This window comes from Xyrauchen texanus, chromosome 22 (genome assembly GCF_025860055.1).
Source record: "Xyrauchen texanus isolate HMW12.3.18 chromosome 22, RBS_HiC_50CHRs, whole genome shotgun sequence".
NCBI lineage: Eukaryota > Metazoa > Chordata > Actinopteri > Cypriniformes > Catostomidae > Xyrauchen > Xyrauchen texanus.
Genome location: NC_068297.1, coordinates 13077487 through 13083486, shown reverse-complemented (window position 1 = coordinate 13083486; position 6000 = coordinate 13077487).

The window sequence follows — 6000 nt, the reverse complement described above, 5'->3', positions numbered from 1 at the left end:
TCCATGCTATCACTATAACAAGAAACAGCGGTTAGAGATCATGTCAACCAGCATGATTAGCCACACTACTCCCTCTCTCCCACAAACAGACACACGACCACGCTCCCATCACCACATACTTAGACTTAGGTCGGGGCAACATACAGTGCCTTGATCAGTGAGGATTTCTTTTGGAATCCCCACTTGGGAGATTATACTGAAGAGTGCCTACGCAACACTACATGCTGAAATGTTGCGCAAGGGCATTGCTTCCAGATGCCGCATTGCATAATCCACCAGAAATAATGCCAAGTGATGCTTTCGTGTGGTCCGTTCTAATGGCACGATGAGGTCCATACCAATTCTTTCGAAGGGGATCTCGATTAATGGTAGATGGCGCATTTGGGGTGGCTGGTGGATTCACCAACTGACATTCACGGCATGCTGCACACCACCTACGAATGTCCCTGTGAATGCTTGACCATGAAAACGGCCATTATTCATTTAAGTGTTCTTTCCTGTTCTAAATGGCCAGCCATTGGATTATGGTGAGCCACATGGAAAAGAGCTTCCTGACGACTCTTCGGGACTAAAAACTGCATTGTATTTTCTTTTGTTTGAGTATCCTGCGTCACTCGATACAACCTATCTTTGGGAATTGAAAAATACCGGTATGTGATCATGCGGTCAGGCTGGAGCTGTTGACCATCGATTACTCCCACTTGGTCAAATACATGTTTGAGCAAATCCCCTTCAGGGAACGCACTGAGGGTGGGGACTCCCTCTCTTGCATTATTTTGATGCGGAGCAGACATAGACAGCCCTGGCACCGCCTCCCCAGCCATAGTAATGCACATCACAAACCAAGGCATTGTTTCACAGGATCCATCCGCACATATTTCCCTTAACAAATTCTTTAAATCAGTCCAATTCGTTCCCAAAATTGGCGGGGGTGAGAATTAACCGCAGCCTCCACTCTATGTTTTTCCCGTGAATAATATCTCAGTGATAACCACTGTATATGTGTGGATATCCCCATGCACACAGCACCTTAACCCAACTATTTGTGCCCAATCCCCATCTTGTACCAAACGCTGGTCGATGGAGGTTTGAGAACATCCAGAATCCACCTAATCTTGATACTTATCCCCCTGGGTACTCCATGGAACCTGTGGAGCGTCGGGAATCCAGACCAGTGTACCCAACTCCATTACAGGGAAATGGTCCTGGAAATGACCTTGATCCCCGCATATTCAACAGACCATCCCAGGCCCCCCTCCTACACCTGTGGGAATGGACTCACCAAACTGGGAGGGATAGCGGAGAGAGGCAATTTTAGCAGGAGAGAGAGAGTGGTGAGAAGACACCCTAAGTAGGGAGGAACCCTGCTCAGGAATGCCCAGCCTCCTGGGGGCAGGAACGAGATGGGAAGAGGAGGGGGGAAGTGGGGTTTGGGGGTAGGATAGAGAGAGAGAAGAAGACAGAGAGAGAGAGAGATTCCAGATCACTGCATCCCAGAAACGCCATCAAGCACACCTCGGCTAGCCGGATCGCTTCTTCCAGCAATGCTGGATGGTGGCAATGGACCCACTCAGCCATCCCACAGGGCAGCTGTGTGATGAACTGTTTCAGTACCACATTTTCCATGATGTCCTAGGTGCCACAGAGTTCCCTCGCCAGCAACCATTTCCGGTAGATGTCCCAGAACTGCTGTACGAAGGTGAACAGGCGGCCGTATTTGTCCAGCTTAAGAAGTGCTGTCCGATCTGTTCAGGGGTCCGGCCAAACCGTTGCAGAAAGGCTCTCTTGAAGTCAGTGTAAACTAGGTTGGCTGCGGGGAGCTGTTGGGCCACAAGCTGCGCTTCCCTGTAGAGTAGTGGCAACAGACGGGCCATTCCCACACCTTGGCGGTCTTCTCGAAGAGATGTGCTTCAGGATCATTGGCTGGCCCCATTTTGACAAGGGTGACTGGTTGGACAGCTGGAGTGGGCTCTGGGGTAGCAGCAGCAATGCCCTTGGGTCTGATCAAGCTCCAGAACGCATGTCGATCCTCCGCTTGGGCCTGGAGCAGGAGTTGAAAATGCTGCTCCTGCTCCAGCTGCAGGATTTAATTTTTCTGCCTTTCACACTCTCTGTGTGTGTTCTTCACAGTGTGTTTCTTATTTTAAACAGCTCAGTGTAAAAAAGCACTCAGTCAGCATAAACTTCACAAAACTAAAAACATTAGAACACTCAAAATAAGACATGCCAGTCACTGCACACTCATGCCCCTTCCATTCTCAGCTATCTAGCATGCTTTGGCTGCTTTTGAGACCTCTCCCTGCTATCACTGTAACAAGAAACAGCTGTTAGAGATTATGTCAAACAGCTAGATGAGCCATACCACTCCCTCTCCCCCGCAAACAGACACATGACCACGTCCCATCACCACAGGTTTGTAAAGGTTTCCTATTTTATCATAGTTTCACTTTAGTTTTACTTTACATAGTTTGTAAATGTATCTTATTGTAATTTCAGTGTCCATTCCAATTATATCAGTTTTAATTAAGTTTTTGGTTAAAAATAACACCAATTCTCCCTACCGGAAAATCTTCACCCATTTCCATTCCCTTCCCAATCAGATTTGTTTTCCAACCCACTGCCTTTATTTTATTCAGCCCCCTAATCCTCCAACCCCACACTCAGAACCTCATTAGACTCTTCTTTTCCATTCTCTCCATCTCTGCTTCCTTCATTCTTGTGGTTCCAGCCTTAAAGCAGACATCATGTTATTCTCCCCGCAGACTCCAGTCATCATGAATGCTTCCCATCAGCTGCAGTTTTTCATTAAACCACAGGACCAGGAGGACAAATTCTCATCTCAAACCAAAATAACTTTTTCCTATCCACACAAACCTTGCGGAGAAGAGATGGGATGTGGAACAGACGATGACCCTGAGCAGGGTAAGGTATCCACATAACATCCCTATCATTTATTAATGGTCAAATTCGGTAATCATTCACTCGTGTTTTTCCAAACCCGTATGACATTCTTTCATCCGTAGAACACAAAAGGAGATGTTTCATAGAATTTTCAAATTAGTGCTAACATAGTTAACATAATGCTGATTGGGATTAATGTCTGCTTTGATCAGTTGGTTCTCAAGACAACGTGAGAGGGTGCCGGCCCAAACTCCAGGCATTCGCTGTTGACAGAGAGTGCCTGTAGGTCACCCACCCTCTTGATGGAAGTGAGCACCACCAGGAGGGCCATCTTCAGTGACAAAGTGCAGAGCTCTGCCTGCTCCAGGGGCTCAAAGGGGGCTCTCTGTAACAGAACTTGCTGCCCATCCACCCTGACTTTGCATAGTGTCTGTCCAATGAAGCTCACTGGAGGAAACACATACTTGCGGAGCCCCGCAGCCAGCTGTGCGCCAGGGCATCCCAGCTGAGGGGAGCCTCGGACAGGGAGTACCAAAGGGGGCAGTGAGAGAACTCTTGGGAGGCGAAGAGGTCTACCTGCACCTCCCCGAATCTCTCCCAAATCAGCTGGACTATGTTGGGGTGGAGTCTTCACTCCCTGCAGAGCGTTACCTGTCGTGAGAGCACATCCGCTGCATGGTTGAGGATGCCTGGAAAGTGAGTGGCTCGCAAATATATATATATATATATTATGTTATATATATATATATTATATTATATTATAATATATATAAGATATATAATATAATAAGATTAAATGATGTATGAATATTATCACTGAGTCATAAAGACAAGTACAGTTGAAGAAAAATATGTTTTTCTTTTTTTTAAATATGTATAAACCAACAAAACTGTAAGCACAAATAAAATAAAGGCGACAAATAATAATAAAAAAAAAAAAAAAAAAATATATATACATTTTTAAAAGATATATTTTTAACATATAAAGGATGTGGTTTGGGGCCATGATTCAAAGAAATCGCTCCCTGACTGACATGATTCTTCACGTCAAACTTAACTAGCTCATAACACATAAAACATTTTCTTTTGTTGCAACCTGTTGTCTAAAATCTTCAATGTCACAGGGATAAATGAAATGACACTCATCTAGCTGCTCTTATCTATGTTGCTCTTACACATAAGTTTAGAATGCCATGAGCACAAGCGTAGTGATACAAATAGTAAAGACATCAGCACTCACAGAATGTCTCACAAAACGTCTCTTGTCCAATCAGATTCAAGGACCAGAAATAAGTGTTGTATAAGTATAAAATATATAGAGCCATAATATGATTATTATAGGCTGGCCAAATTGAGAAAATGCTTTCCAGTTTTGTCTGCATATCTCAGCAAGTATTGACACTGACTTCTACCCCTGGAGTCGCAAGTTCAAATCCAGAGCATGCTAAGTGACTCCAGCCAAGTCTCCTAAACAACCAAATTGGCTCGGTTGCTAGGGAGGGTAGAGTCACATGGGGTAACCTCCTCGTGGTCACTATAATGTGTGGTTCTCTCTCTCAGTGGGCTGCGTGGTGAGTTTTTGTGTGCGGATTTACGGTCTCAGATGCAGAGGCAACTGAGATTTGTCCTCCGCCTCCTGGATTGAGGTGAGTCACTACACCACCACGAGAACTTAGTGCGCATTGGGAAATGGGCATTCCAAATTGGAGAGAAAAGGGGAGAAAATAAAAAAAGAAAGAAAGAAAGAAAGAACAGACGTGTGCTGTCTGATGCTGAGTCTTCCCATACCTTACACTGGTTCTGGTCCCAAGATAACTTTAGTGATGGCTTCAGCATGCCTCTGATAGTGTAGCACATGCTGACTTGAGGACCAAAGTGTGGTGTCTTCTGGTGTCAGGGAATTAGGTAAGGCATCTGGGTGTGTTTCTGCAAACAAAAAAGAAGTTCCACTTCATAATTCCCAGTTGAACTAAATTGACTTGATATGTTGTGTTATTAATTAGGCTAAACTTAAAATAGATAATAAAATACATTATTTGAAGTCAGAGTTCTCACTGTAGTTCCTGTGAAGATGGAAGCCTCTCAGAAAATTGTATATTGTACACTTGGTCAGAAAGTAGCTGAGCATTTTTGCCAAATCAGTCATGGGGCTGACTTGGAGCGTGTAAAATGTTGATGGTTTATCATCTGCGTCTACAGATAAGAAAGATTGAAAAATAGTGACAATAGTTTCATTAATTACACATTAATAGGACAAATTCTGAACCAAACTAAATATTTGTCATCACAAATTTATAATTGCTATTAATTTATTTATTTATGTATTGAGTCTGGTTTAGTTTTAACTGCATTGTCAGAGAGAGAGAAAAAAGTTTATCTATCCTGGTTAGGATGGACACCAGATGACCCATTACAAATAGGTTCGAGTTTGAGTTTTTCTTGTGGCAAATCATAGGACTGGCTTGTTCTGGATTATCTTTTCTTCTTTGGTTCGACTCTCTATTTTTCCTCCCAAAGCTAAAGGCAGAGATTGCTCAGGTGCTTTTACAATTACTTATAGTGATTGTATTCCTCTTACCTGTGTTGTTCACTTCTTCTCCAATCGTGTGGGCCCAGGATGGGATCACTCCAGTGACACAACTCCAAAGTTGAGTCAGACTCACAGAGAAGACACTGTTCCATTTTCCTCCAAAAAGAATACAAACTGTATATAATCCATAAAATTCATATTTAACTCTGTAGTAATATGTTAAAACATTTTTATTTTTTTATCACTATCCTTATATTTAGATTTATTAATTTGGAAGTTTATCAAAAATGGCTTACAGTTTTTTGAAGATCTACACCTATCAGGATGTGCATTCCCTTGGTGTCAGTGTTCAGCCACTAATGTTGATTGTGTTTTGTTGCCTTTGTGGCTGAGCTCTGACACTAATGTTTAGTGTCTTGTCTAGTATATGTGAGAGTGCATGGCTCGTTCTTTTGGCACTGTCATGCATTCACTTGTCTTGTTGGTTACTGGCACGAGTGCATTGCTCTTGTGTCATTCTTGCAGCATGCACTCCTGTCAATAGTTTTGTATTTGTCTCTCGCGACTTC